Raw genomic sequence first — 15430 nt, 5'->3', positions numbered from 1 at the left:
GCACAATGCCAGCCGAGGTAGAGTCAAGGGTCTACGTACCGAAGGATGTGGTGAAGGAGTATTTTAAGGGGGATGACATAGGGCAGTGGTTCCGAGCCTACGAGGTAGCCATGTCCTCCCACCGGGTCCCTGAGAGAGATTGGGGAGCGGGATTGTGGGGACAGTTCCTGACCGAGGGGCGGGATACCCTGCTAGATCATCCTTCTGAAGAGTCCAACTCCTACCCGCACATGAAAGATGCCCTGATGAATCGATTTGGGTTAACTCCTGAAATGTACCGACAGCGGTTTAGGAAGTGTCAAGATTCAAGGGGGTACGTATGTGGAGTATGTGACCTTTTTCTGCAGAGCGCTGGATGGTTTGGTGAAGGGCAGTAAGGTAACTGATTTTCAAGGGCTGCTTGATTTAATGGCATGGGAGCACTTGTCTGATAATTGTTTTCCTGAGTTACGCCAGCACCTGATCGATAGCAAGCTGTCCAAACCGAGGAAGCTTGCTGAGGAAGCGGACCGCTGGCTCAGCACCAGGGTCCACAAGGGTCCAGTTGGAGATTCAGCCAAAGGTGGGCAGGGTCCCCAGCAGAAGAGTGGGGGGGACAGGGGAAAACAGAAAGGGTTCCACAAAGGCCCCCAAAGTAATCCCCAAGGGAACCAAGGGAAAGGTTCCCAGCCTCCTCCACCCCCAAAATCAACCGGGGCCCCAACAGGTAAACCTGTTCAAAGAGGGCCCATCACCTGTTTTAGGTGTGGCGACCTGGGTCACGTTGCCTCTGACCCTAAGTGTCGCTTGTTTGCAAAACCCGCACCCACTGGTGCTCCACCCCGGCAACTAGCTAATGTTAATTTTGGGGAGGAAGTAGCCATCCAAATGGGTGGGGATCCCGTACAGATGACCCTAGTCTCGCTAGGAGACAGTGAGATGGTCCCCGAGAACTATCTACCCAATAACACTAAGAAATATGGGCAGGTAGTGACCATCAACGGTAAGAAGGCGGAGGCTCTTCGAGATACAGGAGCCAGTGTGACTGCAGTGAGGCAGCACCTGGTGTCTCAAGATCAGGTCGTACCGCACGCCTACTGTAGGGTTGTCAATGCTGACAATTCTGAGAGCCAGTGTCCGATGGCTCAGGTTCCCTTTGACTGGGGGGGGTCTCAGGTACTTTGCAAGTCGCTGTGAGGACCTCCATGCCTGTGGATTGTCTGCTAGGGAACGATTTGGAGAACTCACCTTGGGGAAAGGTGGAGAAAATGACTCATCTGCGGATGTTGGGTCTACCCGACTGGGCGTGCGTGACCATGCGGTCCATGGCAGCCAGTAGGGGTGTTGGAGAGGTCCTGGAGCCTGAAGGAGAGGCCCAGGAACCGGCCTTAGAGAGAAGGCGCAGGGGGCGCGGACAGCCGGCTCCCAAAGTTCCCACGGCCCAAGAGGAAGCAGACCTCGAGAGGGATGCCCTGGAGCCTACCGGGGAACATATCGCCAAACTGGGAGACCTGCCTGAGCTGACCCATTGGCAGCAAGAAGGAGGTCCCTCCAGGGAGGAATTCTGCAAGGAGCAGAGAGAGTGCCCTTCTCTCGTGGGTATGCGGCAGCAGGCTGCAGACCAGGCCAATGGTGTTCAGTCCGTAAAACACTTGGGTCCAGATGTAGGAGCCCTAATACCGGTCGGAAAAGGCCGATTTCGGCCATTTCCGCCCGGTATTAGGGTTTTCAGATGTAGAGGCATGTTATTTTAAGAATCGGTAATTTTACCGATTCGGTAAATATACCGATTCAGTAAAATACCGAATCGGTATATTTACCGAATCGGTAAATCCATATGTAGCTGACACTCCTAAGAGTGCCACAGGCCCTTAAGAGTCGGTATTTTACCACACAATCCTATAGTGTGGTAAAATACCGAATTCTGGTGTGCATGCACATCTGTGCATGCACACCTGTGCCTTGTGACACACAGACATGCCCTTAGGGCATGTATGTGTGCCACATGTCACACAAGCCTGTACTTGGGGTGCTAGAGGGTGTCAAAGTGACACCCCCTGCACCCTTGCAGGATTCGGTATTTACCGATTCGGTATTTACCGAATCGGTAAATACCGAATCTTACAGATTCGGTATTCCTGAATTTGGAATTACCTAAATCTGCCCCCTTCCCATTTACAGACTCTTAAATACCGAATCGGTAACATTCGGTATTTAAGAGTCTGTAAATGGGAATTACCTACATCTAGGCCATAGTCTACTGGGAGAACGATCTCCTGTATTCAGAGCCTAAGGCTGCAGAACCTGGGTCAGCCAGTGCGCTGGTGGTACCCCAGAAGTTCAGAGCCTTCCTACTGGGTTTGGCTCATGATGTGCCATTAGCAGGATATCTGGGGATGGACAAGACCTATGACAGGCTTGTCACCCACTTTTACTGGCCCCAGATGCACAGGAGCTCAGACGCTCACTGTAGGACCTGCCAGACTTGCCAGGCAAGTGGTAAGTGCGCAGGGAAGAACAAGGCTCCCCTTCAACCATTCCCCGTCGTCAGTACCCCATTCAAGCGAGTGGGAATTGACATTGTGGGGCCTCTGGACCCCAAGACAGCCATGGGCAACAGGTTCATCCTGGTCTTGGTGGACCATGCCATCCGCTACCCTGAAGCCATCCCTCTGAGGACAGTGACGGCCCCGTGGTGGGACGAGCACTGATGGGAATTTTCTCCAGAGTGGGATTCCCTCTAGAGGTGGTGTCTGACAGGGGCACCAATTTCATATCTAAATATATGAAGTCCCTTTGGCAAGAGTGTGGTGTAACGTACAAGTTCACCACCCCTTACCACCCCCAAGGAAACGGGTTGGTTGAAAGATTTAACCGAACCCTGAAAGGCATGATCATGGGCCTAGAAGGACCAATGAGGCGTAAGTGGGACGTCCTCTTGCCATGCCTACTGTTTGCGTACCGAGAGGGGCCGCAGAAGTCGCTCGGGTTCAGTCCCTTTGAGCTTCTGTACGGTCTCCCGGTCAGAGGACCTCTGAGTCTGGTTAGGGAAGGCTGGGAGCAATCTCCCAGGAAACCTCCCCAGAATGTATACAGTTACATGCTGGCCTTCCGAAACCAGACCAGGCGATTCAGGCAACTTGCTGAGGCAAACCTGGAAGCCAGCCAGGAGGAGATGAAGCGGTGGTACGACCAGAATGCCACTCTGGTGGAGCTTCAACCTGGACAAAAGGTGTGGGTCTTGGCCCCAGTGGAGCCCTGTGCACTTCCGAATAAGTGGACGGGTCCATTTGAGGTTGTGGAGCGCAAGAGTCCTGTAACCTACCTGGTGAACTTGCAAACTCCCAGGAACCCTTTGAGGGTCCTACATGTTAACCGCCTTAAGCCCCACTTGGAGAGGTCCGAAGTGGGCATGCTGTTGGCAACCGATGATGGAATGGAAGAGGAGACCGAGCCTCTTCCGGACCTCTTGGTGGCCTCTGAGCGAGACGGTTCAGTGGATGGAGTCAACCTCTCACCCTCCCTGACCCCTGAGCAGCAGAATGATTGCAGCCAGTTGCTGGGGCAATTCTCGGATTTGTTCTCCCTGGTTCCGGGTATCACAGATTGGTGCGTCCATGATGTGGACACGGGAGACAGTTTACCGGTGAAGCACAAGGCTTACCGCGTGACTGACAGGGTCCGAGCCTGCATCAAAGAGGAAGTCTCAAAGATGTTTGCTCTTGGGGTGATTGAGTCCTCAAGCAGTCCTTGGGCCAGCCCAGTGGTCTTGGTCCCGAAGGCTGCGACGCCGGGAGCCACACCCGAACTACGGTTCTGTGTGGACTATCGAGGACTCAATTCAGTCACGAAGACTGACGCGCACCCCATCCCCAGAGCTGATGAGCTCATCGATCGGTTGGGGGCTGCCCGGTACCTCAGTACGTTTGACTTAACGTCGGGGTACTGGCAGATCGCCTTAACTGACGGGGCCAAAGAGAGATCCGCGTTTTCAACCCCAGATGGGCACTACCAATTCCGGGTCATGCCCTTCGGGATGAAAAACGCCCCTGCCACCTTCCAGAGGGTGGTCAACCAGGTGTTGGTTGGGCTGGACGCGTTCAGTGCCGCCTACCTGGATGACATCGCAGTGTTCAGCGGTACGTGGAAAGAACACTTGCGACACCTGTGGTAAGTGTTGGCGGCTCTGCGCAAGGCAGGCCTCACGATCAAGGCAAGCAAGTGCCAGATCGGGCAGGGTTCGGTGGTGTATTTGGGACACCAAGTTGGGAGCGGCCAGGTGGCGCCCCTTCAACCCAAAATTCAGACCATCCTGGCTTGGGAAGCCCCCAAGACCCAAACAGAGGTTAGGGCCTTCCTCGGACTCACCGGGTACTACAGGAGGTTCGTCAAGGGATACGGCACCATCGTTGCCCCCTTGACAGAGCTGACTTTGAAGAAGCAGCCCCGGAAAGTGATCTGGACTGATGCCTGTCAGGTAGCATTCGACACCCTGAAGACGGCCATGTGCATGGCGCCCGTGCTCCTGGCTCCTGATTTCTCCAAAGAGTTCTTAGCGCAGACAGACGCTTCAGAGCATGGGATAGGGGCTGTCCTTTCACAGACGACTGAGGAGGGCTGGAATCACCCTGTGGCCTTCATCAGTCGGAGGTTACTTCCACGGGAACAGAAGTGGAGTGCGATTGAGCGAGAAGCTTTTGCTGTGGTCTGGGCCCTGAAGAAGCTAAGACCCTACTTGTTTGGGTCTCACTTCCGAGTTCAGACAGACCACAGGCCTCTCAGATGGTTGATGCAAATGAGGGGTGAGAACCCGAAACTGTTGAGGTGGTCCATTTCTCTACAGAGTATGGACTTCACGGTGGAACACCGCCCTGGCATAGACCACGCCAATGCTGACGGTCTGTCAAGGTTTTTCCGCCTTAGTGATGAGGAACTCCCTGGGCAAGGGTAGTTCTCCCCACATTTAAGCTGGAGGGGGCACGTGTTAGACCTGGCACCTTGGCGTGAGTCTCCCTTCCACTTTTTTTGCTGATGTGCATCAGATGTTTTGCTGGTGTTCAATGCTCAGGGCACTGCGCCACGGCCAATCCGTGCCGCAGTGCAAGTGCTCCCAATGTAAAGTGTATGTGTAATTGATTTCCACGATTGACTTATTTGGTTTACTGTCAGTCCCCAGTAAAGTGCACGAGGAGTGCCGGGGCTTGTAGATACAAATGCTGCTAGTGGGCCTGCAGCGCTGGTTGCGCACCCACAGAAGCGGCCTAGTAAGATGTGTGTCTGGTCCGCCATTGCAGACCCCGCGTACGGTCTCGTACTGTCACGCTGACTGTGCAAGTGCCCACACTTGCCAGTCCCTGAACCTTCCCAAACCTTCATATCAGTCACCCCATGGTAGGCCTACGGGCAGGGTGCATTGTGAGCGTAAGGTAGGACAAGCCTAGAGTGTGGCATGTCCTAGTAGTGAATTACCGCCCTTGTCGTTCTTCACTATTGAAGGGCTACCTGTTCTCTTAGGCCAAGATGAGCTGCCGGAACTATTACACGCTATAGTCCCGACAGGCTCAGGGAACACGGTAGCACGTCGAGTTTAGTATGCCTGAACTCAGAATAATAAAATACTTCCTTTAGTAAGGTTTATTTTAATATCCTGTGTTTGCAAATGCTACTTTTAGAAAGTTAGCCTTTGCTGGCCTAACTGTTCAGCCCGCCTCTGCCAGGATGTGTATCTGCTGTCTGGGTTTGTGTGAGTGGCAGGGCTGGGAGATTCCCGGGGACAGTTGGGGCCCCCAGGTGGTGAATTGGGTGCTTACTCCAGGATGGGTGGGCGGAGTAGTCCTTGACTCTGAATAGGGTTGTGCTCCACCACCACAATGCTGGCTCCACCTCCTGTGGAGCGTCTGATGTCTCTGCCCTGCGCCCTGAAAGAAGACGGCAGCGTTCTGTCAACAGAGTACTCCAAAACCGGGTTAAACCAGGCTCAGGCCCCCTGGCCTGCAAAGACAAAAGAAACGCAGTATAAATATAGGAGCTCCGCTCCTTACAAATCAGATCCAGTTTTGACCACGACGAACCTCTGCCTGACTAGAAGGACCAAGAGAAGCTGAAGGACGGAAACCAGTCTGTATCCTGTAAGACTGGCCTGCAGTGGTGCCTTGCTGAGAACGGAGAGGAAAGGACCAGAGAGGACTTTGTAGACTTGTGCCTGAAACGATCTCCAACGGCTTGATCGAGAGCTTGCCCCCTGAAAGGAACCCCAGGACCATTGGGTTCTATCTGCTTGTGCCCGTCTGCTGTTGGGCCTTAGTTCTTATTCCCTCGCCGGAGTTGTGACTCGGGTGCCTTCGCCCCCTCCCAGGTCGTGACAGCTTGGAGCCTGGTCGCCCCGCCGTAGAGAGCCTCACTCATCCCTGAGTCGCTCTCCGCTTCAGTGCCGGGCCGCCCGCTCTCCTGTCAGCTCGCCGCTAACGGAGCGCATTGTGTACCTCTCATCTTCTCCCGCCGGAATCTGCACGGAGCGCATTCCATAGCCTCGGACGGTCCGTACATCATAAAGTACCCTACTGTCTCGCTTTGCCCTCCTGCATACCAAGACCCATGCCGCAGCTCAAGAAAGGCCTCCCCGTACAGTGGTACCGGAAGCCTGGTGTTGCACCCGTCTGCCGTAGAATGCGACGCCCCTCACAGATCCACGAGTACGACCCGGCGTGCTAAGAAGTAGTACATCCTGCAGGCCTGAACGGCGCCTCGCCCCGTGAGCTGCATCGACCCCGGATCGCCGCAACCCTCCTCGAGGGTGACCGAGCCGGAGAGATCCTCTGGAGAACCGTTGGCCTCATCCTGGGTCCGCCCTCACCAGTAGCTGCGCCTGAAACGCCTCGGACTTCCACGAGCAAGGTACACGTGAACTCCGTTCCGAGTTCATATCGGATCCAGGGTCCGCAACGTTCTTATTTCCCTGTCACCGTACCTTGCTGAACAACGAACATTCAAAGACTAAGCTTGCCTATTGTAATCTGGTGGCCTCCAATCACTAAACTTTATTTGGTCTTGTGATAATCCTGCTTGAATCTATCTTCTATATAAAGTATACGTATTTTTGATACAACCATACGACTGGTGTCCATTTGTGGTGGGTCAGTGGGTTTACTGTGTGTGATCAGAAATGCTTAACTTACTATCGCCCTGAAGATTAGCCTTGTCTGCTCGCGCCACACTACCTAGAGGGTGAGCAGGGGTTATTCCAAGGAGTAGTTCCCTGGCCCTGACGTGGAGCTGAGGGTCCCTGCTTGTCACAAGTGCATACCTGTGCCAACCAGAGACCTCCGGTTCCAACAGTTATTAAAAAAAAAAAATAAAAAAAAAAGAGTGCAAAGACTGGACATGATACTAAATGGGACTTTAAACAGAATTGTATTTATTAATTTGTAACATGAATTTTCTGCCTTTGTTTAATTATTAATCACGGATCGTCAACATGGGTATAGAAGACATTTAGCAGTGGCAGACAGTAATTTTAGGAGGGAGGAGGGCAGATGGGACACCCAGACACACATTTACACTCACTCACACCCAGGCATTCACATAATCACGCACACAAACATATCCGTTCACAACACTACGTTTAGAAGCCGGAGTTCCCACGCGCACCGTTGTTGTCAAGTGCGTGACCTGGACCCCCACTCCCACGTTAGGCCAAGAAAGGACACAGTCCAAGACAGCCCTGCTCACCCCCTTAGTAGCTTGACACGAGCAGCCAGGCTTATCTCCAAGGCACGAGTGTTCAGTATGTGCAACTACGCCCACAGCAATCCCAATGATGTCACCACAAATGGACTCCACACAAGTTTGTATAAAACAAGTATACTTTATATAAAAATATATACGAAATGACCACACGATACAACTCCCACATATATACACTGGGTAATATTATTTCCGGTGGGTTGGGCAGTCCTAATCCCCAACCACTGCTTCTAACCAACAGTTAAGCTGACTTTTAACTGTTCTCAACAGATTAGGTACGTTGTATCAGGTACATGTTGTAAAATACAAGGATCACTGCACTACTTAACAATGGGCTCCTGTACAGTGCCACAGTGAAACAATGCAATGCGTAGCGTCAAGATCATGTACTGAGTCAACACAAGATAATGCAACTCCGTTCGCTACCAGCATGCCCTGTTCAAGGAAGGAATACAGCAATGCGTCATGCAGCAATTACGTACAGTGCGATAGGAAAACAATGTAATACGTATCACCACCAGCATGCCCTGTGCAAGGAAGAAATAAGGTAATGCATCACAGTGCAATTCAGTACAGTGCAGTAAACAACCAATGCAGTGTGCTACACTATGATCCTGAATCCTGCAAGAGAAACATAACTTAGTGCATAGCGCACTAACCCCTGAGTTGGTTAAGCACCTCTAGTGTCAGACGTTGTTTAACAGTTCGTTAGCAGCAAATATGCAATGTGTTATACAACTGTTTTTAGAAGTGGTCGACCGGTTTCCCCCAACACGGATCATCGATGACACCCAAGTTCCACTCCGGGCCCTGGCCCCTGTACTGCCTTGTCCGGGACCAGTACGGACTGAGATCTGGGCTGGAGCAACAGGCACCCACAGCTGCCAGCAGCGAGAGGCCGAGAGAGTGTCACTTCGGGCCCACACCCCGCCCCAGGAGACCTCTCCTGCCATAGCGGCTTCGCCTCACTCCAGAACCTTGTCACCACGGGGCAAGGCACGCTCGGGCCAGTAGTTCTGCTCCTGCAGGGCTGCCGGTCGGGGCCGCCAACGTTCAGCACAAACTCCTTCCACGAAGCCTTCCACGACGCTGGTGCTAACTTACATTGCCTACGAGGGCCCAATCACTTGGCCCTCCTCTCCAGCGCGGTTAGGACTTCTTCGCTCCCTGGTGCTCACCACTCCCCGAGGGATGTATGACGTTACAACGCATGCTTTTACCACGCATGCTTTTACAACGCGGTTTTTACAACGCATACCATTACAACGCATAGCGCTTTGGGGTGCTGGATAGTGAATAGTTTAATTTACTATTCCAACTCCAGTCCCCGTGGACACTAGGGAAGGTGTTGGATAGTAAATTAAATCTATTCCCTATCCTAGAGCGCCCCCCAGCGTAATGCGTTGTAATGGTTTTCATTGTAAAACCTGCGTTGTAATAGCACTGCGTGGTAAAAGTTGCGTTGTAAAGGATGTTTCCCCTCCCCGGTACACCTCACCAGCATCTGCGGTGGGACCTTCGACATGCACCCCCAGTGCGTCCGAGACTCACTCCATCTCCTGGTGCACATGATCTTCCAGCGCTCTCCACTAACGCCCGTGTCGCACCATGACATGCACCTGCACATCTGAGTCTCACCTCACCACCACACGCCAATCCACGTGTCGGAGACTCACTACTTCTTAGTGCTCACGATGTCCCGGCACACTCCACTAGTGCCTGGACTGCACTGTGACACGCACCCCCTGCGCATCCCGAATCCCAGCTCGATTCCACAACGCCCACAATCCACAGGCGCTTCAACACCTGTAGACACGCACTCTGCGCGTCAGAGTCTTGATTCGTTCCGGGTGCCCACGATTACCTTAGGCACCCCTTCGGAGGTCTCTGGCTGCCACGACACGGTCCCACACCATGCTTCTTGAGACTTCCTGGAAATTTTTATGTTCCTGTATTTCCAAACAGGGTGCCAGCTCACCTCCGGCCCTTGGGGTACAGGACGCAGCACACAGCAAAGTCCTACTTAGGAAGAAGGGGGGACATGACCCACTGCAGCGCCCCTTCAGTCTTTCCTTGGTCAAGAGCTACAAACTGCCCACTAGCCCCAGATCACGAAGCAAGGGTCAAGTGTCTCCCACAGCCTATTCAGCAACTCCTCCTGAGACAGAGGGTTTCTTCCCGATCGTGGACAGGTCAAAGCAGCCAGAGGCTCGACCAGTCCACAGCGTCTCCACAGCGCTCCCAGCACTTGTCTGAAAGATTCCGAGACCGTCCTCGGGGATATAGTCAACATGACCGTAATCATTACCAAAGTCTTGGGGTTCCAGTTCTTCCAGATATACCCCATATTATCTTTGAAGTTTCCTTGTGCTCAGGGGTCCCCGATCCCTCCTTAAATCAGTCTTGCGTTTCTCCCCCCCCAGTGTCACCGTCCTCTCTTTGATACTGGGGGCCTGGATCTATAATCACTCAGAGGGAGATGGGTCTATTGGTTTATGGCTCTGCACCGGGCCTCTTCACCTTGCAAAGCCTCTCCTTCTCCCCGCTCCAGGTGCAGAGTACCCTGGTGCCGTCTCCACCCTTCCCCTGGGGCATGACCTCCCTCAGCCTTTTTCACCTCTCCCAAATCCAGGCAGGCAATTCACTTTCTGCTGAGACATGCAAATAGGTCTAAAGCATAAACTCAGCCATTTTCTCAAACAGCGCTTTCTGGACACATAGCGACAAAACCATCTACTCAAAAAGATGCGTTATGACGCTGTGAGTTCAGACATACCAAACTATATTGTTCCATCTCCAATCCTTGGGAAACTAGGCTAGCAATACTACACCCAGCCTTCCCCATTCTGTCCTATGGGCAGGATGGCCTTTCACCAGGGAAAATGAAATCAAGTATTATCCTCTGTCAGGGCCTAGCACACACACTGGCACAGGTCCTGCCTTTTATCCACACTGCACCCTGCCTAGGGGTTACCCAGGACGTCCTACAGGGGGGCCCCATGTGTATGCAAAAGGGAAAGTAAGGCCTGACAAGTGGTGGCACTTGTCAGGACAACATGCTAATTTAGCATAATGTGCGCAGGCCCTACGCTGAACACCTGTGTTCCCTCGCTGTGCATTTCCTAAGTACGAGCTCTGGCACACACAGTGCACATCACTTAGGGATCTTGCTAGTAAGGCAAACATACCAATCAGAGACAATCAAACAACACTACAATTTATACAGGGAACATCTGTACCTGCCCATTGATTAGCAGTGGCAAGTATCTACAGCATCTAACTTCACATCTCTCTGTCTGGAAAACGGTCTAGGGGAAAAGCAAAAAGTTTAAGTGAACTTTAGCCAACAAGGCCAAGTTTAACAGAACCCCCTCCCAGCCAAAAGGCAGGGTAGACCAATCATTCCCATGATGGACTCCCCTGCTTAGGGCGATAGAACAAGGAAGCAGGCCCTTTATCAGAGGGACACTCTCCTGTTCCTCGCCTTCCTGACCCCATGTGATCCACTTGATCACTACCTCCTGAGTTGCCTATTCTGTTCCATGGATCCCTCCCAGCCGGGGGGACCACTCCAGGGGTGCTGGTCCGATGCCCACCGCCACTTGGAGCAGTACCCTGGGATGATCCTTCGGACAGGACACTGCTATTAGTAATCCTGCTCGACTGATTAAAAGGGGGCCTACTTTGGTCACCTCCATGGGACCCAGCCCTAGGGGCTAGACACTGTCCCTCCGGTGTTCCCTCTGGGGAACACCACCCGCTTTTAACATTCCACTTGGTTTTCTTGGCCTGCCACTTAGGAATGGCACCTACAAAAATCAGGACTGCAGGGGCTCTGATGACTGACGCCTTGGGCCCTCCTGATGCTAGGTGTTCTTCCACACGCTGGGGACAACCAGGCACAAGGCCTCCACCCGGGGTCTTTCCCATGCCCCCTCCAGTTCCCTGGGTGGAGCTACAGATCCCTGGGGTTAATGCTTAGTCTTCGTCCCCCTCCTTGGAGACAAGGGGTTTGCCTGCCACCTTTCCCCACTTCTCTGGGATCTCCTTGTGTCTCCTGGCCCTGTTTCCCTCTCTGGGACCTTTGCAGGCCCCGGGACCCTTGACCAGGGATCCGGCTCTTGGCAGGCTCCCAGGAATCAAGAGCCTGCTCCCCAACCCTGGGTGACGTAAACCTGGGAAATAATGCCTGAGCCTAGGCTCCACTAGGGCCATACTAGACAACCCCTCCGTATAATTTACCATGCTTATCACCACCCAATCTTCCAGTGCCCTCCTGTACTCTTCCACACTTGGCACTGGCAGTGCGCTGTCACCATCCGAACTGGGCTCCAGTTGTCTACCTTTCATGTCCAGTACCCTCATCCTTACCCATGAGCGAGGAGAATCTTCTTCTCCTCCAACGCAAGAGCTCCCTTGCTGTCCTCTACATGAGCCTTCAGTTTTAACACCTCCAACTCATGCAGCTTGACCCTGTGGTTTTCCTCCAATTCCTCTGGTGAAAAACTCCTCCCGGAATGGCCACTGCCAGCCCCACTGGCTGGCCCCTCCACCGGTAAATCCTGTTGACCGTATCCATTCCCAGGGTCCTCTTCATCCACCTCACCATCACCCGTCCCCTTAGTCTCTTGGGCTTCCCACCATGCCCTCAGGGCCAACTGTCGTTCCTATTTCTTGGTGCTACCCCTCATGGGACACCCCAAGGCACTGCAGAACCTCCTCAATTGTTCAACCTTATAAGACAACAAAACCTCAATTTCAAACTCACATTCTACAGTCATAGCCTCACTGGCTATCGGACTCCCCTCCTGAGACATGATGTGTGGATAACAGGGTCTCTCCAACAATAGAACCAATAAAATACATTATGTGGTTGTATTGTGGTCTACAGTCAATTTGCGATGCGCATCAATTACTGTAAGTGGATTTGCACATACACGTTTTAATAACGTTAGGATCGTATCCCACCACTGCCACCAATTGTTAGAAGCCAGAGTTTCAGCGCGCACCATTGTTGTCAAGTGCGTGACCCGGACCCCGCCCTCCCATGTTAGGCCAAGAAAGGACACAGTCCGAGACAGCCTTGCTCACCCCCTTAGTAGCTTGACAAGAGCAGCAAGGTTTATCTCCAAGGCACGAGTGTTCAGTCTGTGCAACCACGCCCACAGCAATCCTAATGATGTCACCACAAATGGACTCCACCAGAGTTTGTATAAAACAAGTATACTTTACATAAAAAGATATACGAAATGACCACACGATACAACTCCCACATATATACACTGGGTAATATTGTTTCCGGTGGGTTGGGCGGTCCTAATCCCCAAACACTGCTTCTAACCAACAGTTGCGCTGACTTTTAACCATTCTCAACAGGCTAGGTACGTTGTATCACTAGATTCACACATGTTGCAAAATACAAGGAATACTGCACTACTTAACGATGGGTTCCTGTACAGTGCCACAGTGAAACAATGCAATGTGTAGCATCAAGAACATGCACTGAGTCAACACAAGATAATGCAACTTGGTTCGCTACCAGCATGCCCTGTTCAAGGAAGGAATACAGCAATGCATCACGCTGCAATAACGTACAGTGCGATAGGAAAACAATGCTATGTGAATCACCACCAGCATGTGCTGTGCAAGGAAGGAATACGTTAATGCGTCACAGTGCAATTCAGTACAGTGCAGTAAACAACCAGTACAGTGTGCTACGCTATGATCCTGTATCCTGCAAGAGAAACATAAAGTAGTGCGTAGCGCACTATCCCGTGAGTTGGTTAAGCACCTCTAGTGTCAAACGTTGTTCAATAGTTCGATAGTTCGTTGCAACACTATGCAAAGTGTTATACGACTGTTTTAGAAGTGTGCGACCGGTTGCCCTCAACACGGATCACCAATGACACCCAAGTTCCACTCCGGGCCCTGGCCCCTGTACTGCCCCATCTGGGACCAGCACGGAACGAGATCTGGGCCGGAGCAACAGGTGCACACAGCTGCCAGAAGCGAGAGGCCGAGAGAATATCCCTCCGGGCCTGCACCCCACCCCAGGCAATGATCCACTTTACCTGGGGGGGGCGACCCCACGCTCCTCTCCTGCCCCAGCGGCTTGGCCTCACTCCAGAACCTTGTCACCATGGGCAAGACGCCCTCTGGCCCGTAGTTCAGCTCCTGCGGGGCTGCCGTCCAGGCCGCCAACGTTCAGCATGAACTCCTTCCACAAAGCCTTCCACACTGGTGCTACCTCACGTTGCCTTCGAGGGCCTGATCACTTGGCCCTCCTCTCCAGTGCTGTTTGGACGTCTTCGCTCCCTGGTGCTCCCCAGTACTCCTCACCAGCACCTCCGGTGGCACCTTTGACACGCACCCCCGGTGCGTCCGAGACTCACTCCATCTCCTGGTGCACACGGTCTTTCCGGCGCTCTCCACTAACGCCCGGGTCGCAGCATGACACACACGCTGCGCGTCTGAGTCTCACCTCACCACCACACGCCTATCCGCGTGTCAGAGACTCACTCCTTCTTAGTGCCCAAGTTTATTAAGCAAATCTGATATCAGAGTAATAACATATTATTCTCATGTAAACCACAACGAACTACTAGGTTGAAAGCTAAATCAACAATTAAGTGTCGTGTGCAGAAGCAGCAAAAGGAAAAAATGGTGTTTAAACATGTAATGAGCCTATGCTAACTTAACGCATTATAAAGATATACAGTAGCTATATGACAGTACTAAAATGTCATGGAACTTAATCACTAAACAATCTAACTTTTCACTCAGCTTCTCTTACTCCAGCCTCTCCAGCCCAACTCACTCTTTTCTATAGCGCTGGGACGCCCCTGGGTAGCCAACGCGCTTTACAAATCATCAATTCAATTCAATTCAATTCAATTCAATGGCTGAGGAGCACAACATTTAAAAATGTTACCATAACTCCAAATCGATCCATCACATAAAATAACAACACTCTTCCTTACATCCTTTACTTGGATAGGTTTGGAAAATTTACCATACCCTTTTGCAACAATACCACCAGATTTAATACTGGGAAATTTGACTCCTTTCATATGATTATAATGATTAGCAGTAGCAATTTGCTGATTAGTGACTTCTTTACCAATCCTCTCACGATCTACCCACACACAATTTTTATCTTTCAACCATCCTGGTACCTCTTTCAATCCTGGTTCTCTACCCTTAAGAGATACAAAAGGTGATATACCTGTCATAGAATGTGGTGTTATTCTGTAGGACCACATTAACTTTTTTAACTCATCAGACCATGACAACCCATTACACAATGAAAGTTGAATATTATCCATAATCAACCGGTTAATCCTTTCTACCAAACATGGCAGCTTTCTCATGTTTCACACCCTTTGCTGAAAGGAATTCTTGCATCCTCCTTGAAACTAGTTGAGGTCCATTATCTGACACCAGAATTTTAGGAATTCCTTCATTCATAAAAACTTTCTCTAGAAATGTGATCACTTTCTCTGTCAATATACTCTCAGTTGTTTCTACAACAGACCATTTGGAGTGGTAATCCTCCAAGACCATTAAAAATTTACAATTTGACCCAAGTTTGGAAATAGGACCCAGAGAGTCTGTTGCCACTCTTTTCCAGGGGCGCACAGGAAACTTCACACAAGCAAGAGGGGCTTGACGCACATTTAATTTACATTTAATCCTGTGAAACGCATGA

Source organism: Lissotriton helveticus, chromosome 7 (genome assembly GCF_964261635.1).
Source record: "Lissotriton helveticus chromosome 7, aLisHel1.1, whole genome shotgun sequence".
Classification (NCBI taxonomy): domain Eukaryota; kingdom Metazoa; phylum Chordata; class Amphibia; order Caudata; family Salamandridae; genus Lissotriton; species Lissotriton helveticus.
This window is presented reverse-complemented; position numbering follows the sequence as displayed.